Source organism: Aotus nancymaae, unplaced genomic scaffold, assembly GCF_030222135.1.
Source record: "Aotus nancymaae isolate 86718 unplaced genomic scaffold, 86718_ANA_hifiasm-v0.15.2.pri h1tg000011l, whole genome shotgun sequence".
In the NCBI taxonomy this organism is placed as follows: Eukaryota; Metazoa; Chordata; class Mammalia; order Primates; family Aotidae; genus Aotus; species Aotus nancymaae.
This window is the reverse complement of record NW_026988422.1, coordinates 20,608,313-20,632,151: the sequence shown is the minus strand read 5'-3', so window position 1 is coordinate 20,632,151 and position 23,839 is coordinate 20,608,313. Positions and strand designations below refer to the sequence as shown.

Sequence of the window (23,839 nt, the reverse complement as noted above, 5' to 3'; positions counted from 1 at the left end):
AGTCCAGCGCTTGAACTAGCACATGAAGAGATTACCGTATTTACTCTCATTATGTTCCCCTACGTTTTTTGCTCAGCTGACTTCACTGTAAAACACAGGAGAAGGGGAAGGGAGTCACAAATATCTCCTTTGTCTAAGTAATTCTGAGCGTATTTCATCAGTCTGAGAGTCTCTGTCCTTTACCACTAGAGGCAACATTAATTGGAACCTAGATCTCCTAATACTTCCTCCTTTGTTGAAACCTCCTCCCTGGATAGTGTTACTTGATGTGAAAGTGAGCAAAGTATTGATTCATGACAATGTCAATCACCATCATGGTTATGTAAGAGGGAGGCAGGCACTCAGGAAGAGAGGTGAAGGGTGTGAGCTGAAGGGGCTGAGCACAGTTCTTGGGAGTGTGACCCCACCGCTCTGATCTCAGAACAGACGGCTGACCAGGAATGGGGAGGATGGACCAACTGTGGGCTCTTTCCTCTCCCAGGTCCTGCCAGCAGGGAGCGGTCCTCACTCTTCAGCCTCAATGTTTTTATTCCTCGGCAGCAGCTGCCCCCAGGTGAACAGAATCAACAAAAGCCGAATGTGGTGGATATCAGGATATGTTTCTTCTACTTACTTTGTTTACAAAGATGCTTTGTGGAAGTAACTGCTCCTACCTAAACAGCAAACTAAGTACAAGCTTCTGGCAACAGTAAAGCTGGGACGTGGGCCCCAGCAAGAGAGGGAGAGGGAGACAACGATTGAGCAGACAGGTGGAAAAGAGAACTGGGGATTGCCAAAAAATGACCACAGTCATCTTCATGTGAACATTTGGGCTTCCTTACATTTATTTATTTATTTTTGAGATGGAGTCTTGCTCTGTCGCCCAGGCTGGAGTGCAGTGGCGCAATCTCGGCTCACTGCAACCTCTGCCTCCCGGGCGATTCTCCTGCCTCAGCCTCTTGATTAGCCGGGACTACAGGCACATGCCACCACACCTGGCTAATTTTTGTATTTTTAGTAGAGACGGGGTTTCACAGTGTTGGGAAGGATGGTCTTGATCTCCTGACCTCCTGATCCACCCAACTCGGCCTCCCAAAGTGCTGGGATTACAGGTGTGAGCCACCACGCCTGGCCCATTTATTTATTGACTTAAATTATTATTATTTTGAAGTGCACCTTTAACCCAGCCCTGGTGAGGAAAGCCAGAATATCTAAGTATGATTTGTTTTGTATGTTTTTAATCTGTTTCTTCTCTACCCAATTTGTACTTCCCAAGGGATGAGAAAGACTTAGTGCTGGTATTTCCTAGGGGTTAACATTTCTCAAGTGGATGGCTGCTTTGCTGTTTTCAACCAAGCGCAGAATGTAAGATGCTTACAAAGCTCACTGCTGGAGGCTTACTGCCAGCAGTGGAGACTGGGACCCATAGTCATAGTACTCTGTCCTTTTTCCAGTCATGTTTCTGATTATCCACATGGGATTCTGCTAGGGCTAGGAAGCACTGGATTATAAATCCACTGGATAGAAGGTTGACTTGGGCCTTGGGCAGGGAGGACGTACTCTAAGTGAAATATTGAATGTCATGAGGATATTGGAAAGAAAATGAGTAAGTGAAATATTGGATTTCAGTTCCAGTGAAAGGAGCCTGAATAATGTGCTCTGGAGTAGGAGGACAGCATGGGGCTATATCTGGGGCCTGCAGGTCCCCTGAGAAATACAGATCAGAAGGCCATGGCTACAGCCAAAGAGGGTGGGAAGGCTGGAAAGGGTTAAGAACTCACCCCAGGACACTTATTTCCAAGATCAAAAGTAGGTCTTTCTGCACTGATCGATATTTCCATGTCCAGGGAAAAAAGCCAGGATTCCAGCTCAGGTGAGGCACCTTGCCAGAAATCCTTAGGTTATGGTAAAATACATAGCTTTCATCATCTCTCAAAGCCCTCCTGGCTCACAAGGACCTGGCCTTCCCTCTGTTATAAAATATGGTGAATTATTTACAGCAGAAACAGGAAATGAAAAACAGATTATGAAACCACTGAGGTAAAGGGACTGTTCTTGGGTTTCTGCAGGGATATTTGGGTCTCTTTTCCTCTGGGTCTGTGGTGTGAAGTCCCGGCTAGAAGACAGAAGAAGGCTGTAGGAGTGCCAGGCCTCTCTAGTCTAGAACTGTACTGTTAATATCAGGCATGGCTCTATAGTGAAATGAGTTAAGAAAACAACCAGAAAATACACTCTCATTCTTAAGCCCAGCTTGAGAAATTTGAGGCCTTGACCTCTATTCTACGCTTTGTCTATTGTAGCAACCAGAAATATACAGCTCCTAAGCTACTCATCAGAGAAAAGCAGATCTGAACAGCCTGAAGAGTTTTTTTTCTTTTCTTTTTCTTTTTTTTTTTTGAGACAGGGTCTTGCTCTGTCACCCCGGCTGGAGTGCAGGGGTATGGTCATAACTCACTGCAGCCTCAACCTCCTGGGCTCAAGTGATCCTCCCACCTCAGCCTCCTGAGACTACAGGTGTGTGCCACCATGCTTGGCTAATTTGTTTGTTTGTTTGTAGAGACGAGGCCTCACTATGTTGCCCAGGCTGGTCTTGAACGCTGGGACTCAAGCAGTCTGCCTGCCTTCGTCTCCCAAAATGCTGAGATTACAGGCATAAATCACCATGCTTGGCCAGGTATTTTTTTTTTTTTTTTTTTTGAGACAGAGTTTCGCTCTTGTTACCCAGGCTGGAGTGCAATGGTGTGATCTCGGCTCACCGCAACTTCCGCCTCCTGGGTTCAGGCAATTCTCCTGCCTCAGCCTCCTGAGTAGCTGGGATTACAGGCACATGCCACCATGCCCAGCTAATTTTTTGTATTTTTAGTAGAGACAGGGTTTCACCATGTTGAGGCCAGGTATTTGTTAATGTGAATTCGTTTAGTATTTTACCCCCTCTACAGAGGATTTTTATATTTAAAAACAGGAACAGAGAGGACAAAATAAAAGAGTGATGCACTGACTATATAAATTCAGGTGGAACCTGAGGAAAATAGGTGTTTATCAGTCAGTCACATGGTCTTTCTCAAAAATCTCTTAGCCTCCTTCTGGGGTGTGCTCAGGGGCACTCAGGGCAAGAGCATGGAGGTGACACCCTGATCCCCATGAGGAAGTCTTAGAGGAACCTTCTCCCTCTTCATCTTTGAGTGGAGGTAGTAGAAGTCACACAAGGCTAGGAATAGGAACCTTCTCTTTGAAAGTGGTTTCATTTTATCACAAGTAGAAGCACTGACACAAATTTTAACTTCCCAGAAATGGCAGGTTCCAGAAACTGGGGGGATCACTAAATTGAGTGCCAGCTGTTCCAGATCCTATAATTACGCTGAGGTTCCATATATTACACTTGTTGTGGTCAGAATTCCAATGTCTGTCTTAGAATTTTGGAACACTTTTTTACCTCATCTATAAATTACACTGCAGAATGTATCTGTGACTTCTTGCCTTAGTTGGTTATAAGCCCCCTGAGAGCAGAGGCCCTTATATCAACTGGTACCACATTGCATTTGGTGGCTGCTCAGTTCAGTGTAGTAATTCTTTTAAATATGATATTTACTAATATGCTTTAATAGAGTTCTGTCTTTATTAAAAGAAGAAAAAGGACCACCTTGAGAGAACCTTCCCTGCAGCTAGCTCATGTTACTATTAAATGAAACCCATACTTACTTTTGATTATTAAATGAGTTAGCTCTTAAATGTGTGAAACCTGTTAAGTTTTTAGGCTTTAAAATTGTAATGATGGCAAGTATCATGATGATGTGATTTTAACCAGTCTTTTCAAAGAAGATAATTTTGTTCTTGTGAATTTTCTCTATCATTTTAAGCTTTCTGTTTCATTGATTTCTGCTCTTTTGTATCTTAAAACATCTCTCCTACTACTTATTTTAGGTTTACTTTGCCTTTCTTTCTGTATCTTCCTTAAGTGGGAACTTAGATAACTGCTCTTAAGCCTCTTTTCTAATCTGAGTACATAGATCTAACATTTCTCTCTAAGCACTGCTTTTGCTACATCCTATAAATTTTGAAGTTGTATTTTCTCAATCATTCACATCAAAGAATTTTCTAATTTCCTTTGTGATTTCTTCTTTGATCCAAGATTATTTAGAGATACGTTGTTTAACTTCCAAATGTTTGGGGATTTTCTAAAACTGTATTTGTTCCTAAGTTAGTTGTTTCTGTGGTCAGATAACTCTTTATAAGATATCAATTTTTTGAAATATATAAAGATGTTTTGTGGCTCAAATATGGCTTATCTTGGTAAACATTCCATGTACACTTGAAAAGAATATGTATTCTGCAGTGGTTGGGCATAGTGTTCTGATTAGTGTTAAGTAAAGGTATATAGTATTGTTAAAATCTTCTAAACTTTACTGATTTCTTGTCTAATTGTTCTATACTATTGAGAAGAAGGTGTTAAGTCTTCAAGTTTGGAGATTTGTTTACTTCATTTGTTTTGCTTTGTGAATTCAGTTATTAGGGGTATAAAAATATAAGACTATTTAGTTTTCATTTTTTTATCATTATGAGGTATCTTACTTTATCTCTGGTAATACTTCCTGCTTTGTTTTTTTTTTTTTTTTTTTTTTTGCCAGCTATAGTAATAGAACCACTCTAGTTTTCTTATGCTAAATATTTTCCTGTTATATAATTTTCCATCTATTTACTTTCATTATTACTGTTTTTATATTTAAAAGTATCTCTTGCAAATCATATGCTTGGTTTTGCTGTTTTTCAAAACCATTTTGAGAAAACAAAACAAAACACCATTTTGAAATCTGTGCCTTTTATTTGGAGTGTTTAATACACTAATATATAATGCATGTTAAAGCTGAGTTGAGGTGTACCATTTTGTGATTTATTATCTATTTGTCCCAACTTGATTTTAGTCTTATGTTTCTCCTTCCCCCCCCCACCCCCCCGCTTTTTCTGGCTTAGTTTTTTTTTGTATTCTCGGTCAGCCAGAGACATGTGGAAGACTTGTCTCAACACTCCCAGGCTCTCCCCCATAGCACTCTGGTTAGTTTGCTGCTCATCCCAACTAGGACTACATCTTTGGGCTAACAAAGCTGTGGCCTTTCCCTATTCATTTCTGACTGAATTTGCTACTTTTAATATGCAAAGTCACAAGATTTTATGCTACTTCTCTACACTAAATTTTGACATTTAAAAATTGTTTAATCTTTTTCCTCTGGTAGCAAAGCCACTGGGTTTTGGCCAACTCCAAACTGGAAAACTACCATTCTTGCTGACTGAGCTGATGGGAGTTGGGGGAAAAAGAATTAGCCTTCTGCTGTTTCTCCTTGAATCTCTAGGAGCTCTTCCACTTGCTGCCTGTGTCTGGTAAATTTCTAGTTCCCTGGATGCTTTTGTCAATTTTGTCCAGATGCGTGGTTTTTCTATTGCTGATCTCTTCATTCTGACATAATTGAAAGCTGATTTTATAGTATGTTTTAACAAAATATCTTTAATTTTTAGTAAAAATAAAAAACAGTGCAAAGAACATTTTTACTTCTTCTCTGAAACTTCTGTTGGAGGTTTCTTAAGTTGTTGAATGTCATTTGTACAAGGATAAATGGGATAAATTCCTTTTAGGATGTCATATGGAAGGCCTCTCCTTCCTTTATGACTTACTTGGTTCCTTGATAACATTCACAAGTTGAATCACAAAAAGTTAAACATTTATAAGGAATGAATGCTATAAATTAGAATTTTGTTCTTAAAACTCATTTCATACCGTAATATGCCAAGACATAATAAATGTTCTCTGAAACCACACAAATGTTTGCTCTTACAAACATTAAGTATGTAGAATTTCATTCAATACATACTTACGAAGGGATTGATATGTGCCAGAGACTGGCTAAGCACAGCAAATGAAAGCAAATGAACTCACTAGGTACAGCTGCTGCCTCGCCCTCACACACCAGTGAGATGATTACGCAGGAAATCACTATCAAGTGTGTTATTAGGGAAGTACAAAGTATTATGACTATGTCCAGTATCAGTGTTTTCTCACATAAATTTTTTTTTTTTTTTTTTTTTTTTTTGCCTTTGAAATTCTTTACGCTTTACAAAGAAAATATCATTGGAAACTGGACTGAAGCCATGTCTTCTATAGTAAGTCTGAATGGTAAATGCTTGGAAAGCGACAATTTCCTTGGGAAAAGCTTCGCTATTCTCAACTTGGAATGTACATTAAATCACTTGGGAAACTTTTAAAAAATTCCCTTTGCTTGGGCTCCACTTCTAAAGATTCTATCTTAATTGGTCTGAAGTGAAACCCAAGAAGCATTTCTTTTTTTTTTTTTTTGAGACGAGGAGTTTCGCTCTTGTTACCCAGGCTGGAGTGCAATGGCGTGATCTCGGCTCACCGCAACCTCCACCTCCTGGGTTCAGGCAATTCTCCTGCCTCAGCCTCCTGAGTAGCTGGGATTACAGGCACGCGCCACCACGCCCAGCTAATTTTTTGTATTTTTAGTAGAGACGGGGTTTCACCATGGTGACCAGGATGGTCTCGATCTCTTGACCTCGTGATCCACCCGCCTCAGCCTCCCAAAGTGCTGGGATTACAGGCGTGAGCCACCGCGCCCGGCCCGCATTTCTTTTTTAGGTACTTGGTGGTTTTAGCATGCAGCCATAGCCAAGAACCACTGTAGCCCTCGCTTCCAGTTTCCTCAACATTTGACACCTATCATAAAAGATGCCTTCTTCAATGATTGCAGCTAAGTTGTCTGGGAAGTTCTTCTGCACAATACCTATGACTTCCTTCTACTGCTCTGATATCTGGTAGGGAGGGAGCCCTTATTCTCAACATCTCAAGTTTCTACAGAACATAGGGTACTCATTCCTATCCCTTTCTTGCTGGAGGGGTTAGGGGAGGGGCAGATGATAGCACATCCGTATTCTCTCTGTCTCTTATTCTTCCCCAGATGAGACAGAGAAACTCATCTGATGGGTTAGAGACTGATATCCACTGTGCCATTGTCTATACAGTGGTGGTAGTTTTCCTTATAAGCAGGAAACACGCTCCACCTATTACTTTTTTGTCCTTTATCTCTTTGTGATAGTAAAATTAACTAATTAGTGCTTATTGAGTATTTACCATGCATTGACCATGCATTGGGTGGTGTTCTAAGCTTTTCATATAAATTAATTCAATACATCCCAACATCAACCTCATGATGTATGTTCTATGGTTATACCATTTACACTTGAGGAAGCTAAGGCTTAGTGGGATTAAATAACTTGCCTGATACACTGAACTTGGACTGTGATTTCAATCCAAACAGTCTGGGTCCAAAGCTTGCTCTCTTAACTTCCATGCTACTGATGGCAGCGGCCATTCCAGACAGTCTGCCACTGCCATCACACTAGCTGCAGCAGAGAGGTGCAGCTGAGGCTGCATCCTCCATGGAGCTGGTGGGATCTGGGGACAAGCAAGAGCCCCGCCCCTTCCAAGTTGGGGTGAGAGCTCCCCAGGTGCCACTGCAGCCACCCAAACCATGGCTGTAGACCCTGATTTCCCAATCCACAGAGTAGCAGGAGCCCTGCCCTCCCAGTAGAGCTGCAGCCGCCCAAGTGTGGCTACGGATCTGAACTTCCTTTTGCTTTTGGGGAGCTGGGAGCAGGCAGGAGCCCTGCCCTCCTGGACACAGCTGCAGCTGCCCAAACTGTGGCTGCAGACTCAGGCATCCCTGCACTCTTGGGGGACTGCGAATGCCCCCCTGCCCTCACAGGCTTGGAAGTGCCTGCTCCTGCTGCCTGGCTTCTCCCTACTCCTGGTGCCTGCTCTGACTATGGAGCAAGGTTGGGAGCAAGGTTGGGGCCAAGCCATGGCACTGCCACAGGCCAGTGGGGTGGGGGCACGCTTGGGGCAGTGCTGACATGCCAGCCCCCTGCTGCCTTGGCCTCCTCCTCACTTTGGGCACTGAAGAGCATGGGAGGGAAGCTGAGAGGGTGTTGAGGGCAGCTGACCACTGGCCTGCAGGCACCCCTTGGCAGGAAGAGTCTGGGTGCCATGAATGACAGGGGAGGCAGACGGGCTCCTGGGCAGAAGAGGGCAGGGCCCCAGTGAAGCCCTACCTTCATGCTGAGAAGGCCTGAAGCCTGGGGTCCAGGCTGCCAGTCCTGCTGCCGGGAGGGGGAGTGTGTATTGCTTTTTCCTGGGCTTGCCCATGGCTACCCATGGACCAATCAGCATGCATTTCCCCTCTCTGAAGATCAAAAAACCCTGGACTCAGCCAGAGCAGAGGAGATGGCTGGATAACCAGCTGCAGAGAGGAGCTACCTTCTCTGGTTACAGCTGAACACTCATTGGGATGACCTGCCTACAAAGAGGAGCTACCCACTGTGGGTCTCCTCTGAGCTGTTCTAACACTCAGTAAGGCTGCTCTTCATCTTGCTCACCCTCCATGTGTCTGCATACCTCATTCTTCCTGGACACAGGATAAGAGGTCAGGCAAAGGCCCCACTGGCCAGAGAGGTTTCCAGCCAGAAAAGCAATGCCCCAAAGATCCCATAACACTACTATATTGCTAGGGTTCTAGCTGGCTTTTGTTCCACAATTGGTAAGCAGAGTTGAAGGCCATTCACTGTCACTCAGGGACTTGCCAGCAGTCCCCATTCTCCTAGTAACTCAATCTATAATCCTCTGTGCAAACTGCATAAATGAAAATCATAAATTTATGATTTTCTGCATAAAATCACTCCAAGTATTTATAAATACAACTCGACTCTCAAGTGGGTACCATGGCCTAGAATTGAATAGGGGGATGGGAGTTAGCAGTGGAAACTCTTCCTGAACTAACACTCGGGTGTTAACATAATTTGTCTGGGAGTTCTGTACTTCAGGAATTTACAATTCCCAACAATTTTGTGCTAACAGTTTTTCATCCTAAAGTGATCCTTTACCCATACTGCACACCTTCCTTTTGGATTTTACCTTGCCTCATGCTAACACACTGCCTCTTTACAATGATTCACTATATCTGATTATGCATCCATGCAAAAAAAGTTTTCTGCCTCAGACAGTTCATTGTGATTTTGTATTGCTATTGATTGTACTAGTCTAGCCCCAACTCACGACATGGCTCCAGTCACCATGACCACATGGCTTTAAATGCATGTTTTTATTGTCACTATAGGTGTTTTGTTTTTCAAAAGCCAAGGTTAGAAAATTTGGAGCATTTTAACTCAAACCATTATAAGTAAAAGATTGCCAGTACCAGGAAAAAGTTTTCCTCTCCGGGGAAATTGTCAGTGAGAATTGTATAACAACTTACATTTTCCTTGACTGTCCAATTAAATACAAAACTTAGTTTTGGAAGACTATGTAAGGATAAAGATTATTTAAAAATATATATTTTAAGTTTTATTACATATGTCCTTTATTAGAAGCGACTTTAAATCCTTTTTCAAATGTATTGATTTTAACTAAAATAAAGTTTTACTGGAACACAGTCATGTTCATTTATGTGTCACCTAGTGCTGCTCTTACCCTGCAACAGCAGAGTTGAGTATGCAGTTAAAATGTACTGCATACTCAACTCAGCTCTCAACTTATCTGACCCGCAAAGCCTAATGCAGTTACCATCTGGCCCTTTACAGAAAGTCTGCCGTTCCCAGCTGTATAGCATTCCCCTCCCACCTTCTATCCCATCAGCCAACCCTAACTCACTTCTCATTTTGTGTTCCCGATGTTTTACTTCAAAAGTGAATAATATAACCTTTACCTAGTTTAGGTTAGCATTTTAAAACAAAACAAAATTTAGATGCTTCCTTACTGGTGCAGTATTTTTTTTTTGCCAGTGATCCTCAGGGGGAAAAAAGTTGCCTCAGTTGCCCCAATCCTACTTTTGCTAGGGCAAGGTGAACCCTTTCAAGTTTGCATGGTCAGCTTGTTTTTTAACTCAGAAAATTAATTATTAAACTGTGATTGTTTCTATTTTATTTGTTCTAGTTTCTTCTTCAAGAACTCCTATTGCTGTGGGATAGGTCATCTAGAGCTAACTTCTGTTATTTTCATCTCTTTGCCCATTCCTTCCCATCTCATGTTGGATCACTTAATAAATGTGTCACCAACATTACCAATTTTATTCTCTGCTGTGATATTTCTGCTCTTTTCACTGCATCCAAGTGAATGTGTAAATTCTGTCGCTGGATTTTAAATCTTTTTACATTTTTTTCCATCTTAGCCCACTTTCTTTTCTTTTCAGCCTACATCTGTCTATTTTTTGACCATCTCTGTTCTTATTATTCCCTACTTCAGTTTCTGAAAAGACCCTTTCTTTTTGACTCCTATTAAAGACACCAAGCAAATGTTTCTGAAATTTTTGTTTCTTACAGTAAGATATTTTCTAACATAAGCTTTTATTGTTTTCAAAGTAGTATACATTTTCCTTTATATATTATTTACTTGAGCTCCATGTTGATGTTTTTGTTCATTTACTTTTTCTGTTTGCCAGTCTTTGAATGAGGAAGAATCCTCGTGGAATCCTGATGCTTGTCAATACACAGGATGGGCAGATTGCCTTTCAACAGCACCATCTCTACGGCTGTTGCATGAACATACTTCTTAGATCCAAAGGTGGGTTGACGTGCCACTGTAGAAGCAGACCAAGGTATAGTTTTCTGTTCCAATGGAGACAGACACTTGGGTTTCCGGTTTGGGACTATTGTGAATAGCACTATTCTTGTCATGCCTGTTGGTGCACATACTCATGCATTTCTGCGGAATACATATCTAGGAGATAAAATCCTGAGTTATGGAATATGCACATTTTCAACTGTAGTAGACAATGCCAATGTCCTGTGAATAGTGAACCAAAACTGTTTGGAAAAATATTCCATATTTCCTTTTGTTTGATTCAACAAGCCAGCACATCCTCATAGTTAACAAAATATTGAAATGGAACATAAGAAAATGTTCTCTTTAAGTAGGGCATCTATGAAACACCGAAGAGAATAAAGCTTTTTCATTTGACAATTATTGTTACTAAAAATCATTTTAAATTATTGAGCGTTTAAAGAAAATCTCTTTCCTCATGAATCACACACTGGCAAGCTTATGAGCACTGCACACCTTGGGAGAAGTCCAGACTATTGGAATTCTTTATGATGACTCATACAGCTGCTGCTGCTGCTGCTTTTTTAAAATCACAATCTGTAAAAAAAAAAAAAAAAAAAAAAGTGTTTATGATTAGGTCATCTTTTAGAAACATTATCAGATCAATACATGCAAAAAATTACTGTGATACAATGACAAAGAGCCCTAGCTTTGAACTCAGACAGCCCTACACATGTCCCAGCTCTGCCATTTATAAGCCTTACGGATGCAGATGTTTCTTACTTCACAGTGTCTCAATTTCTAGACTCTAGCACTTAAAAAAAATCTGTACATTAACTGGGTTGTCATTGAAAATAATATATATACATCATAAAAAATTAAAATACAAAAGAATATCAACATGAGGAAACTAAGTCTCTTTTCCTTCAGTGTGACCTCCAGTACCCAGTTTCCATGCCTGGCAACAACTACCTACCAACTTCTTGTTGACCTTTTCAGAAATATTCTCTGTATATTGCAGGCATAATGGACATACATATATGTGTTTGTTTGTATACATGCATATGTATTTCTAACTTTTAAAAAACCATGTATGTCTTTATTTCATTACTTACCCAAACATTAATGGACCATAAACAGAATAGTCAGACATGTACAATAACTAAATTTATCATCTTTGATTCATGCCATCTTTCAATTACATAAAGCCCATAGCTGCTTACTTATTTTCAATGTTATCATCTCAAAGATACAGGTGGGTAGAATAAATTTTATCTAACAGTATGTTAGCCTGATTTACTATTTTATGTAGTTTCATATGATATGATGCATCAATTCATCCTCTTGACCTGGGTCTTGCAAATACCAGGAGCAGGCCTGCTTATGAATGTCCTGAAGAGCAGTTATCTGTGGAACATTTGTGTGGAACATTTTTTTTAACTTGGGTTTTAATTTTGTATATAAATAGCAACATGAGAACGAGGAGTTCTAGGGCTTGTATGTTATTTCTAGGTGAAAGAGTTTCAGATTAGTTTGCTTGTAGGATGATATCACCCAAGATAACAGAAGTCTGGTCTAGTATCCCTGTAAACCCCAGTCATAGTCTCTCCCCACTGACCTGGGCAAACACAATGGCTTGTTGTAGATAATAGAGGGAGGCAGCTAATCCCATAAAACCAGGTGGATACACTAGCTTTTTTATTTTTGAACCTCTAGCCAAAAGGAGTTCAATAAGGCCAGCAAAACTATAACACCAAGTCTCAGAAAAAATCCAGGAAGTGCATTTTAGAGATAGTCATAGCTGTCTAACCCCCATTGAACCAAACTTTGCATCTTGGGCTTATTTTGGGAGTACATTTGCTGACACCAGCTTGTGTATGGCTTGCAGTAGTGTCGGAGCTGTGAGATGCTTTCTTCAAGCGGGCTCCTTGACTCCTCCACATACTTCGATTGACCTCGGGAACTGAGTAGAGTGAAAGCTAATCAACCTTCACGGAAATTTTGGGAGCCGAGTCCTTTTTTTGTGCAATACAGACTTTGAAGGTAAGCAAGCTCAGGCCAGCTGGTCCCATGGACCTCTGAATTACCTTGAACATGTTGCTGGCAGTGGTGGCTCTGGCAGGGCCCCATTTATTTACTTTTAACTGACAAAAGATTATATTTTTCAGGCATAGCATGATGGTTTAAAATATGCACACATTGTAGAATGGCTCGTCAAGCTAATTAACATGTGCTACTTCATATTCTTTTCCTTTTTTGTGGAAACGGTGCTTAAAATCGCTCTTAGCTATTTTCAAAATATAATACATTGTTATTAAATATAGTCACCACTGTTGTACAATGCATCCCTTGAACTTATTCTTCCTAACTTAAATTTTTGACCAACATCTTCCCACCACACTAGCTTCTGGCAACCAACATTCTACTCTTTATTGAGTTCAACTTTTTTCTATTCTACATGTAAGTGATAGTGTATGTGTATGTGTATGGATGCATTATGCCTGGTTCATGGCATTATGCTGGTATTTCTCTGCCTGGCTTATTTCACTTAGCATAATGCTCTCCAGGTTCAGATATGTTGCTCCAAATGATGGGATTTCCTTCCTTTTTTTTTTTTTTTTAAGGCTGAATAGTATTCAATTGTGTGCATGTTATATTTTCATTATCTATTAATCTGTTGATGGATACTTAGGTTGATTTCTAATCTTGGCTATTGTGATTAATGCTGCAATGAATATGGGAGTGTAGATATCTCTTTCACACACTGATTTCATTTCCTTTGGATATATACCCAGTTGTCGAATTGCTGGATCATATGGTAGTTCTATTTTTGATTTTTTGAGGCACCTCCATAATGTTTTCCACAATGGCTGTACTAATTTACTTTCCTACCACCAATGTGCAAGGATTTTCTTTTCTTCACATTCTCCTCAACACTTACGTTTTGTCTTTTTGATAACAGCCGTTCTAACAGTATGAGGTGATATCTCATTGTGACTTTCATTTGCATTTCTCAAACGATTACTGTTGGGCATTTTTTCACGTATCTGTTGGCCATATGTATGTGTCTTATTTTGAGAAATGTCTATTTAGGTCCTTTGCACATTTTTTAATTGGGTTATTTTCTTGCTATTGAGTTCCTCACATATTTTGAATATCAACCTCTTACCAGATGAATGGTTTGTAAATGTTTTCTCCCACTTAGTAGATTGTCTCTTCACTCTGTTGTTTATTGCTGTGCTGAAACTTTTTAGTTTGATGTAATCTCTTTTGTCTATTTTCACTTTTATTGCCTGTGCTTTTGAGTTATATCCTAAAGATCATCCAGACCAATGTCAGGAGCTTTTCCCTTATGTTTTCTTCTGGAAGTTTTACAGTATCAGGTCTTATGATTAAGTATTTAATCCATCTTAAGTTGGGTTTTAAATATGGTGGAGAAAATGTTCTAATTTCATTCTTCTGTATGTAGATATTCAATTTTCTCAGCATCATTTATTGAAAAGACTGTTCTTTCCCCATTGTGTGTTCTTGGCACCTGTAAAAAATCAATTGACTACAAATCCGTGGGATTCTTTCTGGGCTACTATGTTCCATTAGTCTATGTGTGTAGTACCATGCTGTTTTGATTAGCATAGCTTTGCAGTAGATTTTTCAGTCAGGTAGTGTGATGGCTGTGTTCTTTTTGCTTCAAGATTGCTTTGGCTATTTGGAGTCTTTTGTGGTTCTATATAAATTTTAGGATTGCCTTTTCGATTTCTGTGAAAAATATCACTGGAATTTTGATAAATATTGCATTGAATCTGTAGATTGCTTTAAGTAGCATGGATATTTAAACAATATTAATTCTTCCAGTCCATGAACACAGGGTATCTTTTCATTTAATTGAGTCTTCTTCAATTTCTTTCATCAGTGTTTGATAGTTTTCAATGTACAGGTCTCCTTGATTCAATTTACTCCTAAGATTTTATTTTTTCCTTGTAGCTGTTACAAATGGGATTGTTTTCTTGATTTCTTTTTTGGATAGTTTGTTGTTCATGTATAGAAATGCTACTGATTTTCATATGTTGACTTTGTACCTGTAACTTAATTATTTCTATTAGTTTTTTGTTGGAGTCTTTAGGGTTTTCTATATATAAGGCCATGTCACCTGCAAAGAAAAAAAATTTAACTTCTTTCTTTCCAATTCGGGTGCCTTTTATTTCTTTCTCTTGCCCAACTGTGCTGACTGAGACTTCCAGTACTATGTTGAATAGAAGTATCAAGAGTGGGCCATCCTTGTCTGTTTCTGATCTTAGAGAAAAAGGCTTCAACCTTTTACTGTTGAGAATGATGTTAGTTGTGGGTTTGCCATATACAGACTTTATTATGTTGAGGTACAATTTGTTCTATAAGAAATTTGTTAATAGTTTTTTTTTTTTTTTTTAATGAAAGGATACTGAATTTGTCTAATGTTTTTTTCCTGAATCTATTGATATGATAATATGATTTTTGTCCTTCATTCTGTTAATATGGTATATCACATTTATAGATTCGTGTATGTTGAGCCATTCTTACATCTCTAGGATAAATCCCACTTGATCATGGTGAAAGATCCTTTTAATTTGTTGAATTTGGTTACTTTTTTTTTTTTTTTTGAGAATTTTTGCATCTATGTTAATCAAGAAAATTGGCCTGTAATTTTTCTTTCTTGTAGTATCCTTGTCTAGTTTTGAAATAAGAGTAATGCTAACCTTGTAAAATGAGTTTGGAAGTATTCCCTCCTCTTCAATTTTTTAGGAGGAGTTTGAAATTTAAATGTTTGGTAGTATTCAGCAGTGAAGCCGTTGGTTCCTGCCTCAGATTTTCTTTGATGAGAGTCTTTTTATTACTGATTCAATCTCCTTACTTATTATTGTATTCTGATTTTCTATTTCTTCATGGTTCAATCTTGAGAGACTGCATGTATCTAGACATTTATCCATTTCATCTAGATTGTCCAAATTGTTGGGGTATAATTGTTTATAGTAGTCTCTTTTTCATTTTTGTAGCATCAGCTGTAATGTCTCCTCTTTCATTTCTGATTTTGAGTCTTCTCTCTTTGTCCTTAAGTTGTCTAGTTAAAGGTTTGTCAATTTTATCTTTTCAAAATATAAACTTTCAGTTTTGTTGATCTTTTCTATTATTTTTCTGGTCTCTATTTCATTTATTTCTGGATAGTCTAATCTTTATTATTTTTTTCTTTCCACTAATTTTGGGCTTAGTTTGTTCTGTTTTTAGTTCCTTGAGGTGTAATGTTAGGTTGTTTACTTTAAATCTTTCTTCTTTTTCAATGTAGGCACTTATTGATATAAATTTTCCTCTTAGAACTGCTTTTGTTGCATCCCATAACTATGTCTTGTGTTTCCATTTTCATTTGCCTCAAGGTATTTTTTTAAATTTCCCTTTTCATTTCTTCTTTGACTCCTTGTTGTTCAGGACCATGTTGTTTAATTTCCATGTAATTGTGCATTTTCTGAAATCCTTCCTGTTACTGATTTCTATTTTATATACCACTGTGGTTTAAAAATAAAATACTGGCTATAATTTCAATCTTCTTAAGTTTGTTAGGTTTGTTTAGTGGCCTAACATGTCATCAGTTCTGGAGAATGTTCTGTGTGTATTTGAGAAGAATGTGTATTCTGCTGCTGCTGGATGGAATGTATAGTCTTTTTTTTTTTTTTTAGACAGAGTCTTACTCTGTCGGCCAGGCTAGAGTACAGTGACACCATCTTGGCTCACTGCAACCTCTGCCTCCCAGGTTCAAGAGATTCTCCTGCCTCAGCCTTCCAAGTAGCTGGGACTACAGGCATGAGGCACCACATCTTGCTATTTTTTGTATTTTTAGTAGAAATGGGGTTTCACCATGTTGGCCAGGCTGGTCTCTAACTCCTGACCTCAAGTGATCTGCCTGCCTCTGCCTCCCAAAGTCCTGGGATTTAAGCCACCATGCCTGGCCTGGTATAGGTTAAGTCTGATGTTTCTTTATTGATTTTTTTTGTCTAGATGTTCTGTTCATTGCTGAAAGTGGGATATTGGAGGTCCCTACTATTACTGTATTATAGTCTAGCTTTCCCTTTATATCTATTAATATTTGCTTTATATATTTAGTATACCAATGTTGAGTGTACATATATTTATACTTGTTAAAGCCTCTTGATGAATTGACCCCTTTATCATCATACAATGACCTTTTTGGTCTCATTTTATAGTTTTTTACTTAAAACCTATTTTATCTGATATAAGTATAGCTACACGTTCTATTTTGGTTTCCATTTGCATTGAGTATATTTTTTTCATTCGTTCACTTTTTTCATTTGTTCATAGTCCTTAAACTGTGAAGTGAGTTTCTCATAGGCTGGATATAGATAGGTCTCCTTTATTTTTATCCACTCAGCCACTCTATGTCTTTGCATTGGAGAATGTAATCTAATTACATTCAAGGTAATTACTGAATAAAGACTTACAACTATCATTTGTTTCATTGTTTTATGGTTGTTTTGTAGGTCCTTGTTCCTTTCTCCCTCTCTTCCTGTATTTCTTTGTAATTAGGTGATTTTCTCTAGTGCTATGCTTTGATTTCTTACTTTTCACCTTTTGTGTATTTAATAGAGGTTTTTGCTTTGTACTTACCATGAGGAATATATAAAACACCTTACAGTTAACTGGTAACAATTTAAATTTGATTGCATGAAAAACTCTACAGTTTTCATCCACCCTCCTCAACATCTGTGTTTTCAGTTTCACAATTTACATCTTTTTATGTTGTGTATCCCTTAGCAAATTATTGTAGGTATTATTTTTAATAGTTTTGTCTTTCAACCTTCATTCTTTCAACCTTCATACTAAAGACAAAAGTGACTTATACACCATCATTACAGTATTAGAATATTCTGAATTTGACTGTGTACTTACTTTTACCAATGAGTTTTATACTTTCATATTATTTTGTATTACTAACTTTTCAGAAATAGTTTAACATTCCTTACTCTACAGCAATTACAACGAAGTCGAACTAAATATAACAACATGGATGAATCTCACAAATATATTAAGTACCATAAGAAGCCAAATCCAAAAATAATCTACAGTATGAGTTTATTTATTTAAAGTTCAAAACCAACAGCATTGAATTATAGTGTTTAGGAATGCATACTTGGAAAGTTAAGGTATAACAAAAAACAAGAAGTGACTACTGTAAAGATAAAATAAAAATCAGAATAGTAATTACTTACTTTTAGGAGGTAAAGAGAGGGTTGTGATTGGGAAGGGGTAATGGAAGCTTATGGAATACTACTGTCTGCAGCAATAGCCAATTTCCAAAGCCATTCAGTGTTCTGTAATAGTGGCTGAGGATGGTTTTCTTACTAGAAAAATCTCAATCTTGGCCCTGAGCTGGAAAAAAATCACACTGAAGCTTTACCACTCTGAACTACTGAATGTCAGTGTGACGGTGCAAGTCAGAATATTCATCTTCTCTTTCTGACCAAAAACCAACCAACCAACCAAACACCACACACACCAAAAACCCACCCACACACACACACAAAAAAAACCCCCAAAAAATTATCGAAGTGGCAATGGGTAAGTCCATGGAACTCAGTGAATTTTATTACTGACATAACTGGTCAATAACATGATAGATTCAAACATTTCTCAACCAGAGAAAGGCTATCTACCGAAAACCTAAATCTAACCTTGTATGGGAAAATTTGGCCTTATCCTGGGTGCTCCACTGCACCCCAATCCATCATGCTAGCCCATACAGACTATAAAAGCACTTCTGGTTTCTCTTTCCCCTGGTAATGTCTCTCTGCCCTTGGCAAGAATATGCATTCTGTAGTTGTTGGGTGTATATTCTACAAATGTCCATTAGGCCAAGTTTTAAAAAATTATGTATCTAAAATATTCTGTTTTAATTTTATTATTATTGAGACAATAATAATAAAAGGTCTTGCTCTGTCACTCAGGCTAGGGTGCAGTGGCATGATCTCAGCTCACTGCAACCTTTGCCTCCTGGGCTCAAGAAATCCTCCTGCCTGAGCCTCCTGAGTAGCTGGGACTGCAGGCACACACCACCATGCCTGGCTAATTTTTTTTTTTTTGTATTTTTTTGTAGAAACAGTATTTCACCATGTTGTCCAGGCTGGTTGCAAACTCCTGAGCTGAACTGATCCACCTGTCTCAGCCTCCCAAATTGCTAGGATTATAGGCATAAGCACTGCACCTGGCCAAATCAATTTCTAAAATTTTTTTTCTCTCTGCTTGCTTGTTAGTTCTTGATAAAGATTAAAATTTCCCAGAATTATTGTGGATTTGTCTATTTCTCCAGGCAGTTGTGTTAAATTTTGCTACATTTAGGGTGAGGCCATGGTATTAAGTATATTTAAATTGTGACATTATATCTTCCCAATAAATTAGAACTTTATGACATGTCCCTCTTTTTCTCTAATACTTTCTGCCTTAAAGTTTTCTTTGATATGAATATTGTTATATCTGCTTTTCTATGGGTGGTGTTTTCATGGTATCTGTTTCAATCTTTTAACTTACAACCATTTTGTATATTTAGAGTTTGTATAGGCTTCTTGGCAAGCAACATATAATTTAGTATGATTTTTATTCAGTCTGGTAAATTCTGACTTTATTTGGAATATTTTGTCTACTTACATTTAATGTACTCAATGATAAATTTTGGCTTACACCTACCATTTTACTCAGTGCTTTCTATTAGTTCTGTTTCCTTTTTTCTCCTTTATACCCTCTTTTTCTATTGAGTATTTTGAAAATTTAATCCCATTTTCTTCTGTTAGTTTAGATGTAATCTATCTCTTTACTATCCTTTAGGAGTTACCCAAGAGGTTACAAAATGTATCCTTGAGTTATCACAAATCATTGAGTTTATCAATGTCAACTTACACTTTTATCCTCCTCCTAGACAATGCAACTGCCTTAGAACAATTTAATCCATTTAACGCTCTTCTGACTTATATATGACTCTTTTGTTTTATAACTGTTCTGCTCCTATGATTGCTGTTTCTTATAATTGTTGCTTTCTGCAGTCAATAAGCCAATCCACATACTTATCCTTAAATTTATTTCCAACGTGCCAACTGTGATAATTTTCTTCTGCTTAAAAAGCACCCTTTAATAATTTATTGTGTTGCAGATCACCTAGGGACAAATTTTATTACTTTCATTTGTCTGAAAATGGCTTTCATTGTTATTCTTGAAGAATATCTTTACACGAACAATATGTTTGCATAGAATCCTACTCTATTTTACAATTTCAAATATTGGACATATCATTCCATCTTTTTGGCCTTCATTGTTTCTAATGAGAAGTCAACTGTCAGCTTAATTATTGCTCTTCTGAAAGTAATTCATCTTTTTTTCTTAATGCTTTTAAAGGTTTTTCATTTTCTTTTTGGCTTTCAGCAGTCTAAGATGTATTTAGGAATGGGTTCCTTTTTTTTTAATGACAATGCTCTATTACTTTATTTTTATTGCATTTTAGACTTTGGGGTACATGTGAAGAACATGCAAGACTGTTGCATAGGTACACACATGGCAGTGTGATTTGCTGCCTTCCTCCCAATCAACTATATCTGTCATTTCTCCCCATGCTATCTCTCCCCAACTCCCCAGTCCCCGCTGTCCCCTCCCCTCTTCCCCCCTCCACAGACCCCAGTGTGTGATGCTCCCCTCCCTGTGTCCATGTGTTCTCACTGCTCAACACCCACCTATGAGTGAGAACATGCGGTGTTTGATTTTCGGTTCTTGTGTCAGTTTGCTGAGAATGATGGTTTCCAGGTTCAACCATGTCCCTACAAAGGACACGAATTCATCGTTTTTTATGGCTACATAGTATTCCATGGTGTATATGTGCCACATTTTCCCTGTCCAGTCTATCATCGATGGGCATTTGGGTTGGTACCAGGTCCTTGCTATTGTAAACAGTGCTGCAATGAACATTCGTGTGCATGTGTCCTTATAGCAGAATGATTTATAATCCTTTGGATATATACCCAGTAATGGGATTGCTGGGTGAAATGGAATTTCTATTTCTAGGTCCTTGAGGAATTGCCACACTGTCTTCCACAATGGTTGAACTAATTTACACTGCCACCAACAGTGTAGAAGTGTTCCTATTTCTCCATATCCTCTCCAGCATCTGTTGTCTCCAGATTTTTTAATGATCGCCATTCTAATTGGCGTGAGATGGTATCTCAATGTAGTTTTGATTTGCATTTCTCTAATGACCAGTGATGATGAGCATTTTTTCATGTTTGTTAGCCTCATGTATGTCTTCTTTTGTAAAGTATCTGTTCATATCCTTCGCCCACTTTTGAATGGGCTTGTTTTTTTCTTGTAAATCTGATTTAGTTCTTTGTTGATTCCGGATATCAGCCCTTTGTCAGATGGGTAGATTGCAAAAATTTTTTCCCATTCTGTTGGTTGCCGATTGACTCTAATGACTGTTTCTTTTGCTGTGCAGAAGCTGTGGAGTTTGATTACATCCCATTTGTCTATTTTGACTTTTGTTGCCAATGCTTCTGGTGTTTTGGTCATGAAGTCCTTGCCTATATCTATGTTCTGAATGGTTTTGCCTAGGTTTTCTTGTAGGCTTTTTATGGTATTAGGTCTTATGTTTGTCTTTAAGCCATCTCGAGTTAATTTTAGTGTAAGCTGTCAGAAAGGGGTCCAGTTTCTGCTTTCTGCACATGGCTAGCCAGTTTTCCCAACACCATTTATTAAACGGAGACTCCTTTCCCCATTGCTTGTTTTTGTCAGGTTTGTCAAAGATCAGATGGTTGTAGATGTGTGGTGTTGCCTCCGAGGCCTCTGTTCTGTTCCATTGGTCTACATCTCTGTTTTGGTACCAGTACCATGCTGTTTTGATTACTGTAGCCTTGTAGTAGAGTTTGATGTCCGGTAGTGTGATGCCTCCCGCTTTGTTCTTTTTGCTTAGAATTGACTTGGCTATGCAGGCCCTCTTTTGGTTCCATATGAAGTTTAAGGTGGTTTTTTTCCAGTTCTGTGAAGAAGGTCATTGGTAGCTTGATGGGTATAGCGTTGAATCTGTAGATTACTTTGGGCAATATGGCCATTTTCACAATACTGATTCTTCCTAACCGTGAACATGGAATGTTTCCCCATCTGTTTGTGTCCTCTCTTATTTCGTTGAGCAGTGGTTTGTAGTTCTCCTTGAAGAGGTCCTTTACGTTCCTTGTTAGTTGTATTCCTAGGTATTTTATTCTCTTTGTAGCAATTGTGAGTGGCAGTTCGTTCTTGATTTGGCTCTCTTTAGGTCTGTTATTGGTGTATAGAAATGCCTGTGATTTTTGCACATTGATTTTGTATCCTGAGATTTTGCTGAAGTTGCTTATTAGTTTCAGGAGGTTTTGGGCTGAGACAATGGGGTCTTCTAGATATACAATCATGTTGTCTGCAAATAGAGACAATTTGACTTCCTCCTTTCCTATTTAAATACCCGTAATTTCTTTTTCTTGCCTGATTGCTCTGGCTAGAACTTCCAGTACTATATTGAATAGGAGTGGTGAGAGAGGGCATCCTTGTCTAGTGCCAGATTTCAAAGGGAATGCTTCCAGTTTTTGCCCATTCAATATGATATTGGCTGTTGGTTTGTCATAAATAGCTTTTATTGTTTTGAGATATGTTCCGTCAATACCTAGTTTATTGAGGGCTTTTAGCATAAAAGGCTGTTGAATTTTGTCAAAGGCCTTCTCTGCATCAATTGAGATAATCACGTGGTTTTTGTCTTTGGTTCTGTTTATGTGGTGAATTATGTTTATAGACTTGCGTATGCTGAACCAGCCTTGCATCCCTGGGATGAATCCTACTTGATCATGGTGGATAAGCTTTTTGATGTGCTGTTGTAATCGGCTTGCCAGTATTTTATTGAAGATTTTTGCATGTTCATCATGGATATTGGCCTGTAGTTTTCTTTTCTTGTTGAGTCTCTGCCGGGTTTTGGTAGCAGGATGATGTTGGTCTCATAAAATGATTTGGGAAGGATTCCCTCTTTTTCGATTATTTGGAATCGATTCAGAAGGAATGGTACCAGCTCCTCTTTGTATGTCTGGTAGAATTCGGCTGTGAACTCATCTGGACCTGGGCTTTTTTTGGGTGGAAGGCTCTTAATTGCTGCCTCAACTTCAGAGCTTGTTATTGGTCTATTCAGGGTTTCAACTTCTTCCTGGTTTAGGCTTGGGAGGAGGCAACTGTCCAGGAATTTATCCATTTCTTCCGGGTTTACTAGTTTATGTGTATAGAGTTGTTTGTAATAATCTCTGATGATGGTTTGTATTTCTGTGGAATCTGTGGTGATAACCCCTTTATCGTTTTTTATTGCATCTATTTGATTCTTCTCCCTTTTCTTTTTAATTAATCTGGCTAGTGGTCTGTCTATTTTATTGATCTTTTCAAAAAACCAGCTCCTGGATTTATTGATTTTTTGAAGGGTTTTTTGTGTCTCTATATCCTTCAGTTCTGCTCTGATCTTAGCTATTTCTTGTCTTCTGCTAGGTTTTGAGTTTTTTTGATCTTGCTCCTCTGGCTCTTTCAATTTTGACGATAGGGTGTCAATTTTAGATCTCTCCTTGCTTTTCATGTGGGCACTTATTGCTATATATTTTCCTCGAGAGACTGCTTTAAATGTGTCCCAGAGATTCTGGTATGTGGTATCTTTGTTCTCGTTGGTTTCGAAGAACATCTTCATTTCTTCCTTCATTTCATTGTTTATCCAGTCAACATTCAAGAGAAAGTTGTTCAGTTTCCATGAAGCTGTGCGGTTCTGAGTTGGTTTCTGAATTCTGAGTTCTAACTTGATTGCACTGTGGTCTGAGAGACTGTTTGTTATGGTTTCCGTTCTTTTGCATTTGCTGAAGAGTGATTTACTTCCAATTATGTGGTCAATTTTAGAGTAGGTGTGATGTGGTGCTGAGAAGAATGTATATTCTGTGGATTTGGGGTGGAGAGTTCTGTAAATGTCTATTAGGTTTGCTTGGTCCGGGTCTGAGTTCAAGTCCTGGATATCCTTGTTAATTTTCTGTCTCGTTGATCTGTCTAATATTGACAATGGGGTGTTAAAGTCTCCCACTATTATTGTGTGGGAGTCTAAGTCTCTTTGTAAGTTATTTGTAAGAACTTGCCTTATGTATTGGGTGCTCCTGTATTGAGTGCATATATATTTAAGATCATTAGCTCTTCTTGTTTCATTGATCCTTT

The 23,839-nt window shown here is 38.5% G+C and overlaps 1 pseudogene; it reads right to left on the bottom strand.

Moving 5' to 3' along the window:
- Nucleotides 1-11,183: 11,183 nt before the first annotated feature.
- LOC105725019 (MICOS complex subunit MIC26-like) lies at nucleotides 11,184-20,244 on the bottom strand (annotated as a pseudogene).
- Between the last annotated feature and the right edge of the window lie 3,595 nt (nucleotides 20,245-23,839).